Genomic DNA, 19,290 nt, shown 5'->3' with positions numbered 1-19,290 from the left:
GAATATCTATATCTTGAAGGGAGAGAAAGAATTTAGGAAGGCAAGCTTTCTAAAATAAACGCTCTAAACAAAGGGGGGCTAGTGGGCCAGTCAGGAAACAGCCTGCCTGCTATTTAATCTAGTTGAAACAGAACATTAGGCCATCTTAGTCAAATGGAAGGATGAGGTGATATTTAAATTGTTGTTTTCGGTTAGTAGAGACTCTTTTGTGACCCTATGAACGATAGCCCACCAGGCTCCTCTGTCTATGGGATTTCCCAGGCAAGGGTACTAGAGTGGGTTGCCATTTCCTTCTCCAGGGGATCTTTCCGACCCAGGAATTGAACCCATGTCTCCTGCATTTGCAGGCAAATTCTTTACCACTGAGCCACTGAGGAAGCACAATATTTAAATTAATTATATAATTTTTTCAGGGTCATATTCTAGACTATTTTAAATGAGAAAAATTATACTTCTTACAGAAAGTTATTAAAATTTATAAGTAAAATTATTATAAAATGTATATCAGTGGTAAAAAGGTCATCCTTATCACCATAAGTGTACATAATGAAGTATGATAGAGTACTTTGGAAAATATTTAGGAAAAAAACAAGGCATATGTTGCTATTTCTTAATAATTTTAGAAGACATGACTCCTTCTGGAGTGTTCAACCAGCTAACAGAGAAATGCAGTGGTTGAATTCATGTGTAGGGACAGTTGAGTTCCAACCGTAGCATTAAAATTAGATCAGAACTTTTTTCCTCCAGTTTTAAATCAGAGTATTTTAAGTAGAAAAACTTATAAAAAACAAACCAACAAAAAAAAACCCGCAATGAAGAATGCCTGAAATGTATAGTTAAATGCATTAGCATACAGTTTTGACACTTATACAAACATACTTTTCTGTTTGGTTTTGCTTTAATCTCTGCTATTGTTTGATCACAGTTAATGATTACAATTAGAAAACAAAAGAATTATATCAGTTATTTTGGACTTTTAAATTTAAGAACAGACTCTGAGGTTGTTTGTTGTTTAGTTGCTAAGTATTGCCTGACTCTTTTGTGACCCCATGGACTGTAGCCTGCCAGGCTTCCCTGTCCATGGGATTCTCCAGGCAAGAATACTGGAGTGGGTTGCCATTCCCTTCTCCAAGGGATCTTCCCAACTCAGGGATCAAATCCAGATCTCCTTCATTGCAGACAGATTCTTTACCATCTGAGCCACCAGGGAAACCCATACAAGCTTCTTAGTGCAGATAAATAAAAGTCAATGGGAACAACATTGTAAATCAATTATGCTCCAATAAAGTTAAAAAAAAAAAGTGAATGGGAAGAACTCACCAGCTGGGAGAAGTGGATGCAGGTTTTACCTGATATGTGCTTCTTCTGCCTATAATTTCTCTGATTCTCATCGTCTTATTCTCATATTGTTCCTTCTAATGACATTTTGTCACAGTTCTAACCATCATGTCAATACATTATCTTTAAAATTTGATAGATATATTGTCAACTTTGCAATGTGAGAGACCTACGTTCGATCTCTGGGTTGGGAGGGTTCTCTGGAGAAGGAAGGCTACACACTCCAGTATCTGGCCTGGGGAATTCCGTGGACTGTATAGTCCATGGGGATGCAAAGAGTTGGATGCTACTGAGCTATTTTCCTTTTCACTTTCATTGTTTTGAAGAATCTTCTCAGAGGAATACCTTGTGGCCAGCTAGAGTCCTGGAAAAGCCAGACCCCTATTCAGCGGTTTAAATGGAGTGACTCTTTTATACAGAACATGATCAATGTGTCTAAAGCTTTCCTGCTTTAGCCTTGCCTTCATCTTGATAATTCTCATTTCCTATTCCCAGGATGCAAACTCTTTGAAAGACATTTAAGAATCATTTCTGCCCAACTAAGCATCCTATTTTTAACTTTCCTTTGTTGTAGGACCTTGTAGGATTTAGATTAAATGTTAATGGTTAAGCTTGCTTCAACTGTTACTTATTCTTCTAATTGGATTTTCTTTGCTTTTAATTTTTAGTAACTCTTGACACCACTTTTAATCAATTTTGTGCTCTCTCCAACTGCATTCTAGTCCTTGTCCTGATTGATATATTATCATAAGCATAATAATTAACTTATTGCTGCTTTAATCAAGTGTTAGCATTTGCCATTATAACTTAATAATGCAATTAGCCCTATTAAAATACTAAAATAGTTTGCCTTTCAACATTCAGTTTCTGAGTATGGTTCATTGTTTCTTGTACCAATGAATCATGTTTCAATTGTTGGAATTTCCTTTTTTTCCCTAACATCTCAAGAACACAAGAAGTTCTAAAAGCTTTAGGAAGAATCTTCTTATGCCCCATGAAAATATTTTGTTTGTATCAATCCTCCTGATTCTCTTTCTTTTTCCCATGTCTTTGAAAAAAACCTACATGTGCCCCTTACTGTTCTTATTTTTTTCTTATTTTTTTTGTCTTATTTATGTCTCTTTGTAACTCTCCTGATATCAGGAGATTCTGATATCAGAGATTTGTAACTCTCTTGATATCAGGGCTTCCTTGATAGCTCAGTTGGTAAAGAATCCACCTGCAATGCAGGAGACCTTGGTTTGATTCCTGGGTCGGGAAGATCCACTGGAGAAGGGATAGGCTACCCACTCCAGTATTCTGGCCTGGAGAATTCCATGGGATCGCAAAGAGTCTGACTGAGCGACTTTCACTTTCACTTGTAACTCTCCAGTAACTGAATAATTACATAAATTATTGAATTTCTAATAAAGTTTTAAGTCATATATTATTTATTTTAATTAGTGTATTTCTTTTTAAAAAACACAAACCACAATTCAAACAGTATTAAAGGCTAGATTAGGCTCAGCTTTCTTTGTGTGGTCCACGATTGATTTTTTTTTCTCCTGTGCATCAGGGGACCTATTCTTTAGTCCCTACAGTACCAAAGCTCTTTACTTTGCTCTCAGTTCATTACTGATGACTGGTAAACCTCTGCTGGGTCTATTTGATGCCGAAAGATGGCTAGAGTTGCCAAGAAATGACAAGTGTGGTTAGGAAGGGGGCACTTCAAAGCACGGAGAGTTGTTAGATATAACACTAACTTATGCATGGGCAGAATTATTGCAAATGGGTTTTTATGAAGTCTGACATTTTGGCAACATGAATGTATGTTATGGGGATAAGGAAAGAATACAACTTTATATTTTCAATTCATTTTAGGGAAATATTTGTCAGGTGACGTCATAAGCAATTTTCTGTGCTAGCAAGAAAATTGACTTGGACAGGCATCTCTAAGTGAATTCACATAATTAATATGATTTTATTAACATAACCAAAATGTTTCCCTCCTGGGAAATTTGATAGCAGTACTTGGCCACTGGCAAAGTAGAGCTGTGTTCTCTCTCCACGCCAAGCCATACCCCTGTCACATCCTATGGGTATTGGTCCTATGAGTTTTCATAGGCAGAACTCTTGAAGATCCTAGGAATATGAATGACCTTAAGTGACTGCAATGATTAATAACTTTTATTGTGTCTAACTGTTCAGAACCGTAGACACTGTGGGTAACTATAAAGAGACAGAAAAAAACAAATGATCTCTTTTTGTCTCTTTGGGCTGTATGAATGGTCAAGGTGAACAGAGGGCATCTAAAGAGGAGAGTGAAAAAGTTGGCTTAAAGCTCAACATTCAGGAAACTAAGATCGTGGCATCTGGTCCCATCACTTCATGGGAAATAGATGAGGAAACAGTGGAAATAGTGTCAGACTTTATTTTTTTGGTCTCCAAAATCACTGCAGATGGTGATTGCAGCCATGAAATTAAAAGATGCTTACTCCTTGGAAGGAAAGTTATGACCAACCTAGATAACATATAAAAAAGCAGAGACATTACTTTGCCAACAAAGGTCCGTCTAGTCAAGGCTATGGTTTTTCCAGTGGTCATGTATGGATGTCAGTGTTGGACTGTGAAGAAGGCTGAGCGCCGAAGAATTGATGCTTTTGAACTGTGGTGTTGGAGAAGACTCTTGAGAGTCCCTTGCACTGCAAGGAGATCCAATCAGTCCATCCTAAAGGAGATCAGTCCTGGGTGTTCATTGGAAGGACTGATACTGAAGCTGAAACTTCAATACTTTGGCCACCTCATGCGAAGAGTTGACTCATTGGAAAAGACTCTGATGCTGGGAGGGATTGGGGGCAGGAGGAGAAGGGGACGACAGAGGATGAGATGGCTGGATGACATCACCAACCCAATGGACATGAGTTTGGGTGGACTCCAGGAGTGGGTGATGGACAGAGAGGCCTGGCGTGCTGCGATTCATGGGGTCACAAAGAGTCAGACATGACTGAGTGACTGAACTGAACTGATTGGAACTATGCAGCACAGGAGTTACGCACCAGTGATGTTAGTGGCAAAGAACCTGCCTGCCAACACAAGAGGTGTAAGAGATGCTTGTTTGATCCCTGGGTCAGGAAGATCCCCTGTAGGAGGAAATGGCAACCCACTCTAGTATTCTTGCCTAGAGAATCCCACAGACAGAAGAACCTGGCTGGCTACAGTCTATGGAGTCACAAAGAGTTGCACATGACTGAAGCGACTTAGTAAGCATGTGCGCAAGTTGTATGTAGAATGCAATGAGATTCACGGGCCGAAAATGGAATTGCCACTGGATAAATATTACAAAGTTTGTATATTTCTAAGAAGCACTGTGACTCACCTTTTCTGTGGCATCCTAACCTTTTGTGACTTGTAGTCCTGACCCTATTAAATTTAGCTCAGTAAACATTTAAAAATATATGCTGCCACATATAATATACCTTGCTGTAATATTAGTTTTATTTTTGTTTTCAAAAATGAAGACTCTGTCCCTCCCTTTTTACCTGTGTGTGTCTCTCTGTCTCTTTCTCTCTATATATACACACGTCAACACACACATGTTTAATTATATACATGTAATAGATACACATAAGCACACACACACGATGCAGATGTTAGCAAGAACAATACTGATAATTACAAGAAGAGATTATGGTACCGTAGAGAAAGGAGTATGTACTTTTTGATGAGAGTATTAAATTTATATTGTGAGTCTCTGTATTGATGTCATTGTTTAGAAACAACTCATATAAATGTTAATTATGATGGGCAGATATAACCATAAATTTATAAGCAATGAATGATCAGCAGAATAATGAATCAAAATGTAGCTACTAAAAACAGAATAGCACATGAGCTTTTAAGTGACAGACAAGAAAGGATGATGTGGGTTGTAGACAGCAGATAAATAAGAAAAGGTAAATAACAGAATAAACATAGGAGCTCCTTTTGTTTTTCTCTGCCAGCTGGGCATAGGGCAGTGCTAGCTAGCACTTTACATGTCCTATTCAATATGATTTTTCTAACAACTCCATGATCTAGGATTTTTTTTTCCTATTTATAGATGAAGAGACAGCTTTGAGTGATTTGCTTGGCTAGAAGTACCTGTAAGATTATAGAGAAACTTTAATGAATGAGAAGCCGGGGGACTACTTATAACATTGAAAGGGGAAAAAAAAATGATGTACATAGAATCCTAGAGGAAAAGGGAAATGCTTAATACTACTAATAGGAGTAGATTAAACCTATACATGGAGTGTAACATGAGTAATTAAGCAGACACAGATCTAGACTAGGAAGAAGAGTCATTGGGGAATAGAATGGAAGGAATTTGAAGAAATATGAACATAATCTATATTCCTCTTCTCTATTCTGCAGAGATAAATTCTGGGCTCTCCACTTATAGTTTATATGCTGCTTCTTCACACTATGGTGAAGTAGTATTTTCATATGCTGAGTGGTTGACCTAATGATTTGATTGGTGACTGAATTATTATGAAAAGGATTGGAAAGAACTAAAGGGCAAAGCTGTGCTAGGAACAGTGTCAATAAATAAAAGATCTTTTTTCTTCCTCCAAACTTAGAAAACAGTATCAGAATTTGCACAAGAGGACAAGCAAGGTGCCTCCTGTTTGTACATTGTCATTTCATCTAGATTCAGTGCAGAAACTAGTTCATAGAGTATTTCTTTGAACTTCTTGTGACTCATATGGGACAAAATTGGGTCCCTAGGAGCAATTTTCATTTGCACCAATAACCAAAACATAATAAATTGGAGAAATGTCAAAATTCTCAGCCTGACTTGATGAAAAGCTCCAGATTTGGTTCTTTTGATGTATATCAGTTGTACAGTTTCAAGGATTTCATGTGATTTGGAAAAGTGGCTAAGCATTCAGACCTCTCAATTATTTATACAGATCTGTTTGAAATAGTCAAACTCTTCAGTTTCTACTATTAGCCCAGCAATTTTAATGACAGCAGAGAGGATTCTTTCCATGGTGGATATAAGCAAAAAACAAAGGGTTTAGCATTTTTCTTACTTGGCCAAGATCAATTCTTTAAGATATAGCACTGTAATAAAAAGCAAGTGTTAAAGCAAATGATATCCTCATTTTTAGGAACTGGTAAGAGAAAAGAGTTTAAAGTAATCTGAGCACATTTGATTGAACTGTATATCTTTACTTAGATCATCTTCAAAGAGAACAACTTTCCTTGACACTCTAAGACTCTTCATGAATTTGGAATTAGAATACAAATTACTTTATTTCCCCATAGGCTTCAGGAATTCACTATTAATGAGACAGTCTGTACGCATACTCCATGAGGTCTCCTGGTTTATTTAAGCATGGATTTTTTTTCTGTACTTCCTCACATATTGGGAAGAAAATCAAACAAATAGAAGGTAAGTAAAATCACTCTCATGTTTGTTAACATAATTTCTGAGAGATAAATTGACAACAAAAGGATTTTTACCTGTTATATTCACTACTTCATCCCCAGTGTTAATATTAATAATAATATTGCTTTTAGCACATAGAAGTGTTCCATACATATTTGTTGTATAAATGAATAGTTGAACGGATCTGTGTTAGTCACAGGTCCCTAGTGAGTGCTTCTCAGGAAGGCATCAATCCAAATAAGTAGTGAATATATTTCTTAACAATACAACATAAAATAATTTTGAAACGTATCTGTTGAGAGAAAGAATACATTACTTTTCTTAATTTTTGTATTAATTTTTGTTAGCCTATTTGTTTGAAATTTTCTTCACTGGAAAAATCTCTGAATATCAAAATATCTAAATTTTAAGCCATCTGAAAGACAAAACTAGCTCTAGTGTTGGGAGTACCAGAAAGGAAGACTTTTAAAAAGCTAGAGATCTTTATCAATTAGGAAATAAGAGATGACCTAAAAGGACTCTACCCTAGTGGATATTTCAAATGATAATTGTAAGATTTCTTCTAATTACAACATTTTCTGATGTTATGACTCTTTTCCTAGTTTCTTTGACCACTGTTTAATCTGAACTACAGATTTTATCTACTCAAAGCACAATTTAGCTGCATGCTTCTTAACTATCTGTTCTGTAAGCCCCTCACGGGCAGAAGTTATGTCATCTAGTTTTGTGATGTTCTCTATATAACCCAGCACAGTGTTGTCTACAAAGTATGCTGTAACTCTGTATTGATTGTCAAGCAATTGAATAGAAAATCAAATAGCCTTATTATTTGCAGCAACAGGCTCTAGGAACTTCACCCATTTGGCTTCCCAGGTAGCTCAGTGGGCAAAGAATCTGCCTGCAGTGCAAGAGATGCAGGAGACTCGGGTTCAATCCCTGGGTCAGGAAGATCCTCTGGAGGAGAGTATGGCAACCCACTCCAGTGATCTTGGCTGGAAAATTCCATGGACAGAGGAACCTCATGGTCTATGCTTCATGGGGTGACATAAGAGCTGAACAGGACTAAAGCGACTAAGCATGCATGCAGGCACTTTACCTACATTATGTAATCTAATCCTGACTACAATTGTATGAATGACTAGTAGACTTAAATTCAGAATCTAGGCTTTTCTGCATATATATCTCTGCATAATCCAGACAAACCTAAGTGATTATCGGTCAATATTTCTGATCTGAAATCTTGAATAAATGCTCTGCTTTTTTATGGTAATATAGTCTTCTTGGATTCTGTGGTTTGTCAAGTGGTATATAGAGCTTTTGATGTATATTTGCTCTTGGGCATTTCTTAGGCCTTGGCAAAGTAATATCTTCTCTTACATATCAGATGTTTGGCTGGAGGAAAAATCATAGACAGAGTATACATACAAACTATGAATTTTGCTTCAAAATTGTTAAGAAAGACAAGAGTTGTCATGGTTAAATTTTTTCATCTTGTTTTATTCCTTGAATTAAATACTGCTATGATTTAGCTTGGAATAAGTAAAGAAATGTACTGTTTTAAAATCTATCAGTCACTATCACTTATTTTTTTCTGTTAATTGCCAAACAACATTAAACAATTTAAAACTTTCTAAGTACTTTGAGTATATTTAATAAAAATACTTGGTGTTTTTATTTTCTTTTCAAATCACATGCATTTTTTAAATTACTTGTAGAGACTATTAATTTTTAGTTCTAGTAATTATTATAAAAACAAGTTTACACAGAGAAATAAGGCTAGCTGTCTTTTACAGGACGATAACAGACTGACTTATCTTTTGCCTAGCTTGGTGCTGGTATAGACTGTTGTTTATTATTTTACCATTTTTCAATGTGACCCTGAGTTTTCACTAGTGGTGTTTAGAAACTCTTGTCAGTCTTCATTTTGCAAATGGTCATTTATGTTATTATGCTAATGAGTTGAATAAGTTTAACATTGGCCTAGGAATGGATTTGAGTAAGCTTCTGGGAAACCTCCACAAATTCACAAAGTTAATGGCTTGACCTCCCAATTCTCCAATGTAAAATAAGCTATAATGATTTTTCAGGCTCTTAGCTCCCCTGCATTTTAAAAAAAGTGAGCTCCCATTTACTTCAAATGACTTGTCTTTCTTTATAATCTAATTGTAAATGAATAATCTCTTATTTATCTTCTAAAATGATTTACGTCTGTCTTTGTTTCAGACCCTTCTTCATGACAGAGAAGGAAAATTTTTTAGCAGATGTTCTGAACGGTGAATTCTTCAGAATTTTAAAGTGGCAGCTCATATTCCTCATATATTTGAGGAAGAAATATGGAAAATACTTTCAATATGTATTTGCTTAATTTAGCATAAGGTTTGTAAAGTAGGAAGGAATGTTTGTAATATGTAAAGATTTGACATGTATTCATTTAAGAATTTAGAAAGGAACAGTGGAATTTTAATTTCTTTAATATCACTAAATTCTAATTTCTTTTTTTACCTTAAGCTTTGCCCACCATATTACATACATAGCTCTGTTTTTATGAACGGTTTACTCATTTACAACTAATATTTGAATAGACTGGTGCTGGCCTAAAGGGAAGTAAATCCTTTCTAGTTTTCTGTAGTTGAAATTAATGCAAAATGGGAAAAATAGCAGGGTGATTTTAGATTCTTGTATTGTTGGTGTAAATGTATATTTTTGCTATACAAACAAAGAAGATTATTACTAATGGTAGAAGCTAATACTGTCGTTTTTAAAAAGTTGATCACAACATGTATGGACCTAGAGAGTGTCATACTGAGTGAAGTCAGTCAGACAGAGAAGGAGAAATATTGTATGACCTCCCTTATATGTGGAATCTAAAAAGAAATGATATAAATGAACGTATTTACAAAACAGAAATACACTCATAGACATAGGGGATGAATTTATGGTTGTCAGGAGGAAGGATGGCTGGAAGGGATAACTAGAGAATTTGGGATTGACATGTACACATTGCTGTATTTAAAATGGATAACCAACAAAAACCTACTGTATAGCACAGGGCACTTTGCTCAGTGTTAAGTGGCAGCCTGGAAGGGAGGGGAGTTTGAGGGAAAACAGATACATGTATATGTATGGCTGAGTTCCTGTGATGTCTACCTGAATGTTGTTAATCAGATATCTAATATGAAATAAAAAGTTTATTTTAAAAAAATTTAAATAATTTTCAAATTTGGAAAATAATGCTCAAAATTCTCCAAGCTAGGCTTCAACAATAAGTGAACCGTCAACTTCCAGATGTTCAAGCTGGTTTTAGAAAAGGCAGAGGAACCAGAGATCAAATTGTCAACATCCGCTGGATCATTGCGGAGAAGGCAATGGCAACCCGCTCCAGTACTCTTGCCTGGAAAATCCCATGCATGGAGGAGCCTGGTAGGCTGCAGTCCATGTGGTCGCTAGGAGTCAGATATGACTGAGTGACTTCACTTTCACTTTTCACTTTCGTGCATTGGAGAAGGAAATAGCAACCCACTCCAGTGTTCTTTCCTGGAGAATCCCAGGGATGGCAGAGCCTGGCGGGCTGCCATCTATGGGGTCGCACAAAGTTGGACAAGACTGAAGGGACTTAGCAGCAGCAGCAGCAGCTGGATCATCAAAAAAGCAAGTGAGTTCCAGAAAACATCTATTTCTGCTTTATTGACTATGCCAAAGCCTTTGACTGTGTGGATCACAATAAACTGGGATATTCTGAAAGAAATGGGAATACCTGACCACCTGACCTGCCTCTTGAGAAATATGTATGCAAGTCAGGAAGCAACAGTTAGAACTGGACATGGAACAACAGACTGGTTCCAAATAGGAAAAGGAGTACATCAAGGCTGTATATTGTCACCCTGATTATTTAACTTATATGCAGAGTACGTCATGAGAAATGCTGGGCTGGATGAAGCACAAGTTGGAATCAGTAACCTCAGATATGCAGATGACACCACGCTAATGGCAGAACGTGAAGAAGAACTAAAGAGCCTCTTGATGAAAGTGAAGGAAGAGAATGAAAAAGTTGGCTAAAAGCTCAACATTCAGGAAAGTAACATCATGGCATCTGGTCCCATCACTTCACGGCAAACAGGTGGGGAAAGAGTGGAAACAGAGGCAGACTTTATTTTTGGGGGGGCTCAAAAATCACTGCAGATGGTGACTGCAGCCATGAAATAAAAGACGCTTATTCCTTGGAAGGAAAGTTATGACCAATGTAGACAACATATTAAAAAGCAGAGATTACTTTGCCAACAAAGGCCTGTCTAGTTAAGGCTATGGTTTTTCCAGTAGTCATGTATGGATGTGAGAGTTGGACTATAAAGAAAGCTGAGTGCCGAAGAATTGATGCTTTTGAACTGTGGTGTTGGCGAAGACTCTGAGAGTCCCTTGGACTGCAAGGAGATCCAGCCTAAAGGAGATCAGTCCTGAGTGTTGATTGGAAGGATTAATGCTAGAGCTGAAACTCCAATACTTTGTCCACCTGATGCGAAGAACTGACTCATTTGAAAAGACACTGATGTTGGGAAAGATTGAGGGCAGGAGAAGAAGGGGACGACAGAGAATGAGATGGTCGGATGGCACCATTGACACAATGGATGTGAGTTTGAGTACACTCAGTGAGTTGGTGATGGACAGAGTGGCCTGGCATGCTGCAGTCCATAGGGTCACAAGGAGTGGGACACGACTGAGTGACTGGACTGAACTGAACTGATTTCAATCAGGTCACTGATATTATTCTTATTTATTTATAAGGTAATAGCAAAGCTTCTTATTTATGGCTCCTTGGTTTCAAAACCAGCCTATTTCTGGAACAATCACATTGCAGGATATAGTTTGATAGGATTTTACTCTTGAGCTTTTTACCCTCTCTTGATCTAGGAATTTACAAAGCAAAAAACAGAATATTATATTAAAGGAGTCAGTGGATATCAACATTCCCTGATATTAGGGAGGAAAGGGAAGGCCAATTATTTGTTTCTTTTGGACAAGAGTTGTTCCCTTTCATGGATTCCTTGAAGTTGTTCACTTGGAAGTTTCTCATCAGCATCTTGATTAGTGCCGAGTTTTAGGAGGGAAGTACTGAAGGGCTGGTTTTATAACACCAGCTTCCCTAGTGTAAGATTATTCAGAACTGACTTTAGTGTTTTTAATTCTTAGGATTCCATTCTGAGGAGAAATAATTCACATACTTAATTTTTTTTTTTTTTTAATTTTGTAACAACTGAATAAGGCACTGGTGTGGTTAAGTAAAATAGGAATGAAGCCTGGATGATTTTTCCTGGATACTATTTCACAGTAAGAATATGATTAAAATCCAAGGGAGAAGAAGGGACAGTAACTTTGAATGAAAAGCTGAATCCCAATATGAAATGATTTGTTTTTTTCTGGATTAACTTTGGCAGGGAATTCAGGGCAAAGGGCGACACTAGAGGTGGGTAGCTGCCTAATGCCTGGATAACAAAGCGATGGAGCTTTTATAGTCTGAATGGCTGTGGCTGTGCTGTCTCAAAAGGTCACTGGCTTTGCTTAAAGACTCACAGTAAGTCTGCAACACAAGCAACTGTGTTGAAAGGTACTTGTTGAGAGATCAGCTGTAAAAAGAAACAAGCAAAAGCTATCCAAGTTGCAATGTATGTTGCTGATAGCTTGAAAATGATCTCCTCTTAGGGAAACTTAAGGAATATTCCCTTAAAATAACACTCTCATCTCTTGTTAATAGCATCTTCGAAAAGCCAGTATTTTTAAAGTATTATTTACACCATAGATAACTTGCTCGGTGACAGGGTTCTTTTGGGGCCTCCCAGGTGAGGCTGGTCATAAAGAATACGCCTGCCAATGCAGGAGACGTGAGATGCAACAGGTTCGCTCCCTGGCTCAGGAAGATCCTCCGGAGGAGGGCATGACTATCCACTCCAGTATTCTTGCCTGGAGAACTCCATGGACAGAGGAGCCTGGTGGGCTGCAGTCCATGGGGTTGCAAAGAGTCAGACACGACTGAAGTAACTTAGCACATACACACACTCAGGGTTCTTCTAAGAAGGAAACTAAGAAAATATAGTACCATGAGTTTTGGTTCTGAGAACTTTTTAATGATGTTTTAATGCAGAGTGTGAAAGATTAAAGAGAAGTATGAATTATGAAAAACTAAAGAATATTTCTACCCGATGGTTAATTTATATACTTTTTATAGCAACCTATTATTCTACTTGTATTTTTGCATTGATCAGTGGGTTCCTGCAGCAAGTGATTTTTAAAAACTGAATTGCAGTGATGGAAACAGTTCTGTTCTGGAAGAAAAGTCACTTTTTGCTATTGAGATGACATTTGGGATACCTACATTTCTATATTTGGTATAATTTTGGTTTCTGTATTGCACACAGGAATACTGGCACTGCGGCTTAATCCTTAGAAATCTGTGACTTTGGGTCTTGGGCAGGGTTTTGCTGTGAAACTTTCGGCTCTACCTGGAACTTCTTTCTGTAGAAAGTTTTAAACAAGGTAACAAACAGAATCACAGATAGTAAGGGACTTCAAGAGATCATTTATTCCTTCTATGTCTCCAGGCAGTGGAAAAAATAACTCTTAATAATGTCAAAGTCCACCCATCTAGCCAAACTAATTGGAGAGTTGGGTAATATGCCAGTGAATTTTGGTTGATTTCACAAGCAATGTTTAATAGGTATCTTTTAAGGGGAAAAATTTCATTTCTGCCTGAAAGATCCATCTTAAATTAACTCATAACTTTCTGTTGTACTTTGCCTATGTATAGGTAATTCAAAAAGGATAGATACAGTCCTTTGAGAACTGTAACATACCAATGATATATATCGTTTTCTGCAGTTTTTCCAGAGTTGAGCCTTCCTGTGTTCACACTTGGATTCATAATCTCATAAGTGGAAATGGAGGACTTAAAAACAATGCTAACTGCCCTTGCATTCTGGCTGCCAGTCTGTCTCTGACAGTGAGCCCCTCTATCTCCCACAAATCCTTCTTCCTCATGAATCCCTCCTGCTCATTTTGGTTGCCACCTGTTCTCAGAAGTCCCACTATGATATTTTTCAAATGGACTCACCAAGTATCTTCTGCAAAGTTCTCTTTCCAAACACAAGAGATGCTTCGCCTGACACCATCATCAATAATGAACAGGATTTCTACAATTTCAGTATTTCACAGTGGTGCCTGGCAAATTTGGATCAAAACCCTCACTCTTCTTAAGTGATGTTTTTGATAGAGGTAGGACTGCCTGTGTTCCAATGTGTGACAGAGTTTTAGTGTTAAAGCTTTTCTCAGTTTTTAACTAGATAGATCTGAGGATGGAAGTCATATTTTCATAATTGTCCTACTGTCAATGGTTTAGGATGAAGGATGGGTTTAAGAACATGGTGCCTGAATTCATTTCATCTCAAGACGAGTTCTTCCAAGAGCCCTCCTAAAGACAGACTCTTGGAGAAACCGTGACCCTGTTTTATATGTGCCAAGCCACTTCCGTTGTGTCTGACTCTTCAACACTATGGACCATAACCCACGAGGCTCTTCTGTCCACGGGGATTCTCCAGGCAAGAATACTCAAGTGGGTTGCCATATCCTCCTCCAGAGGATCTTCCTGACCCAGTAATGGAACTTGTGTCTCTAATGTCTGCAGCATGGACAGGCAGGTTCTTTACTGTTAGCATCACGTGGGAAGCCTGTTCCTGCTTTATGAAAGAGAAAGTGAAAGTGTTAGTCTCTCTGTTGTGTCTGACTCTTTGCGACCCCATGGACTGTAGCCTGCCAGGCTTCTCTGTCCGTGGGGATTCTCCAGGCAAGAATATTGGAGTGGGTTGACATTCTCTTCTCCAGGGGATCTTATAGACTTACCCAAATATATCCAAGGATGAGTTAGATTTCTGCTGTGCCCTCCTCCACATTTATTTACATTGCTATTCATTACATGACTTCAGGAATTTTAAGGATTTAATAGCAAGTTAACTTTGGCTTTATAATTTTTCTAACTGCTCAAGGCTTCAGTTATTTCACTTATCCGAACTAGAGTGCAGAAAAGAGCGACAGCGTGTGTTTCACAAAGCTTTTTATTTGGAAGGCGCACATACTTCAACAGGTTGGTGATTCTACTCAAACCCCTAGATCTCCTATTTCCCCATACTGTAACATCAGATGGAGCTAACTATGAGATTGGAGACATAGTTTTCTAAATCATTTTGGTTGTAACAAACTAGAGCTCACACTTTCCTTTTTTGTAAAAATCATGAAATTTGCAGCCTATTCTGGAGAATTTCCATGTGGGGAGAATAGATAAAAGGATATACCTGGAAGATTTATCAGGTCTAGCAGAATGATAGTGAAGCTGTGATGTTTTTTTTCCAAGTGCTTAGTTGCAGTTTTTAGATTATTTGGCCTAAAGTGCAGTTTGGGCTATTTGAAAATGATTTTGACTTCATTGATGTCAAGTAAGGAGAAAATGGGATTTGCATCATTGGCTTAAGCCCCAAGTTAGGCTCCCACATGGCAAAGCAAGCTGTGTTTTCACCAGAACTTGGCATTTCTGCAGACAGAAGGTGGTGCTGTTGATTAGGGACAATACAGAACCCACACTTTTCTATCAAACTCACCATCAAGTTATTATCACAATCCTTTCCTGAACAGAAAAAAAAAAAAAATCACAGTCAACTGGAACTTATTCTGACATTTGACCAGATACTTCTCTGCTGAAAATCAACCTGAAGAATGCGTTGACCATGTTATTCTTGCTATTTTATGCAAATCTTGCAAGCTGCAAGAAAAAAATAAGTTCCAAAATATAGTATGTGTTGCATCCCTGTATGTTGTGAGGTTGAATGCTGTTTGCAAGGACTGCAAGCCTAGAGGACTCGAGGGTTACAACAGAGAGGCAGACATTGAAAACTAATGTGATATTGTTGCATTTGATGAATATTAGTGTTTTGCAAATGCAGACTGCTGAAGGACTATTTTCTGACCTCGTGGCATGGTATTCAAGTCAGCTCAGGGTAGGGGGTACACAGGGGTGGAGGGGTGTGGGCGGACAGGAAAGGAGCCTGCATTCCCCAGCAAGTGCCAGATGTATTGTGATCATATCCTGAGACCCCTGGGCATGGTGTTAGAGAAGGATGACAGTACCAGGTGTCGACACAGGCTCAGGTCCTTGGGAAAGACCCAGGGAATGGGAGGGAAGGTAGAGATTATGTCACCTCCAGTCACCGGCGATATCATGGAAATAGGTCAATGTTGCAAAGCAGCTTTGAGTTTAAAAATAAGGATTAGAGCTAAAAGTCAAATCTAGGGATTCATAGACTAACTAAATATGTAGGCAGCAAGAGCTGAAGGACAGCAAGTCATGTTTTATATATAGTCACCGAGAGAGAGAGAGAGAGACAGAGAGAGAGAGAGAGGTCCAGACGTCTCCTATTAACATTTTAGTTAACACCAATTTGTGAGAACTGTGTTAAGCTTGAAAGACCTGTTTGTGCCTTGTGATATATGGGGACACCCTTCAGAGGAAAGCTCAGATAAGAGAATCTTAATTAGCAATAATGGTGAACTTGAATCTTTCCACAAAACTTGAGAATGTGGCTGTTCTCATTTTTAAAAAAATCCTCAACATTTCTTAAGTTCCCTTCTGCAGGGGTTGTAGGTGAGTGCGCATGTCTGGTGGGAATGTAAAAATCTGGGGCAGGAAGCAATATAACATGATGGTTTGAAAACAGACTCTGAAACCAGGTTGTCTGTATTTTAAATCACTTTTCACCATTTGCTGGTTTCTTTTCTGGGTCTCCATTTCTTACTTGGGATACTGAGAGTACCTAATTCATGGGGTTGTATGGAAGCCAATCACTTTATTTAGGTAAAGCATGATGAAAATTATCTGGTTCATGGTAAGCATGGAATAAGAGCTTGCTATTATTATTCTTGTTCACTTAGGGAAGGCTAGGGAAAGATGCACAGAACAGAAACTGTACCAGCGAGCATGCTTTCTTTCAGATGACACCTGTTCTCTTTGCCATGTTATGAACGCTTTCCGAAATATGCCCTGGGGCTTCTGGCATCACAGGTGCTTTAAGCTTCACCGTACGAACGTACAGACAGAAGTAATAAGTACGTCAGTGATAACAATAATTTGCCACTTTACAGCCAGAGACAACAAGCTTGTTAAGATGTATACTTAATTTGGTACCTTAATGACTTCCCAAACAGAAATATTTCAAGAAAGAAAAGAATTGGTAGAGTTGCTCTGAGATCTTCATACATGTAAGTGGGTATATATATATATATATATACACATACATACATGATCTTGGATACTTGCTTAGTCTCTCAGTCATGTCCAACTCTTTGCAACCCCATGGACTGTAGCCCACCAGGCTCTTCTGTCCATGGGATTCTCCAAGCGAATACTGGAGCGGGAGTGTGGTCTGCCATGCCCTTCTCCAGGGGATCTTCCTGATCTGGGGGATTGAATCTGTGTCCCCTGCGGCTCCTGCACTGCAGGCAGAGACTTTATTACCACTGAGCTCTTCAGTTCAGTTCAGTTCCTTTGCTCAGTCATGTCTGAGTCTTTGTGACCCCATGGACTGCAGCATGCCAGGCTTTCCTGTCCATCACCAACTCCCAGAGCTCACTCAAACTCATGTCCATAAAGTTGGTGATGCCATCCAACCATTTCATCCTCTGTTGACCCCTTCTCCTCCTGACTTCAGTCTTTCCCGGCATCAGGGTCTTTTTCAGTGAGTCAGTTCTTCACATCAGGTGGCCAAAGGATAGGAGCTTCAGCTAGAGCATCATTCCTTCCAATGAATATTCAGGACTGATTTCCTTTAGGATTGACTGGTTGGATCTCCTTGCTGTCCAAGAGATTCTCAAGAGTATTCTCCAACACCACAGTGGAAAAGCAACAATTTTTCAAAACTCAGCTTTCCTTATAGTCCAACTCTCACATCCATACATGACTACTGGAAAAACCATAGCTTTGACTAGATGGACCTTTGTCGACAAGGTCATGTCTCTGCTTTTTAATATGCTGTCTAGGTTGGTCATAGTTTTTCTTCCAAGGAGCAAGCCTTTTAATTTCATGGCTGCAGTCACCATCTGCAGTGATTTTGGAGCCCAAGAAAATAAAGTCGGTCACTGTTTCCATTGTTTCCCCATCTATTTTCCATGAAGTGATGGGACTGGATGCCATGATCTTCGTTTCCTGAATGTTGAGTTTTAAGCCAAAATTTTCACTTTCCTCTTTCACTTTCATCAATAGGCTCTTTAATTCTTCTTCACTTTCTGTCATTAGAGGGTATCATCTGCATATCTGAGGTTATTGATATTTCTCCTGGCAAACTTGATTTCAGCTTGTGCTTCATCCAGCCCAGCTTTTTGCATAATGTACTCTGCATATAAGTTAAATAAGCAGAGTGACCATATAAAACCTAGACATACTCCTTTCCCATTTTGGTACCAGTCCACTGTTCCATGTCCAGTTTTAACTGTTGCTTCTTGACCTGCATACAGATTTCTCAGGAGGCAAGTCAGGTGGTCTGGTATTCCCATCTCTTGAAGAATTTTCCACAGTTTATTGTGATCCACAGTCAAAGGCTTTGACATAGTGAATAAAGCAGAAGTAGATGTTATTCTGGAATTCTCTAGCTTTTACGGTGATCCGACGGATGTTGGCCATTTGATCTCTGGTTCCTCTGCCTTTTCTAAATCCAGCTTGAACTTCTGGAGGTTCATGGTGAATGTCTTGTTGAAACCTGGAATGGAGAATTTTGAGCATTACTTTGCTAGTGTATGAGATGAGTGCAATTGTGTGGTAGTTTAAGCATTCTTTGGCATTGCCTTTCTTTGGAGTTGGAATGAAAACTGACCTTTTCCTGTCTTGTGACCACTGCTGAGTTTTCCAAATTTGCTGATATATTGAGTGCAGCATTTTCACAGCCTCATTTTTTAGGATTTGAAATAGCTCAGCTGGAATTCCATCACCTCCACTAGCTTTGTTCATAGTGATGCTTCCTAAGGCCCACTTGATTTTGCATTCCAGGATGTCTGGCTCTAGGTGAGTGATCACACCATCTTGGTTATCTGGGTCATGAAGATCTTTTTTGTATAGTTCTTCTGTGTATTCTTGCCACCTTTTCTTAATATCTTCTGCTTCTGTTAGGTCCATACTATTTCTGTCCTTTATTGTGCCCATCTTTGCATGAACTATTCCCTTTTATCTCTAATTTTCTTGAAGAAACCTCTACTCTTTCCCATTCTATTATTTCCCTCTATTTCTTTGCATTGATCACTGAGAAAAGCTTTCTTATCTTTCCTTGCTTTTCTTTGGAACTCTGCATTCAAATGGGTGTATCTTTCCTTTTCTCCTTTATCATTCACTTCTCTTCTTTTCTCAGCTATTTGTAAGGCCTCCTTAAAGCAACCATTTTGCTTTTTTGCTATTCATTTTCTTGGGGATGGTCTTGGTCACTGCCTCTTGTACAATGTCATGGACCTTCATCCATAGTTCT

The sequence above is a fragment of the Oryx dammah genome, unplaced genomic scaffold (assembly GCF_014754425.2).
Source record: "Oryx dammah isolate SB20612 unplaced genomic scaffold, SCBI_Odam_1.1 HiC_scaffold_22, whole genome shotgun sequence".
NCBI classification, from domain to species: domain Eukaryota; kingdom Metazoa; phylum Chordata; class Mammalia; order Artiodactyla; family Bovidae; genus Oryx; species Oryx dammah.
Note: the sequence above shows the minus strand (reverse complement) of the source record.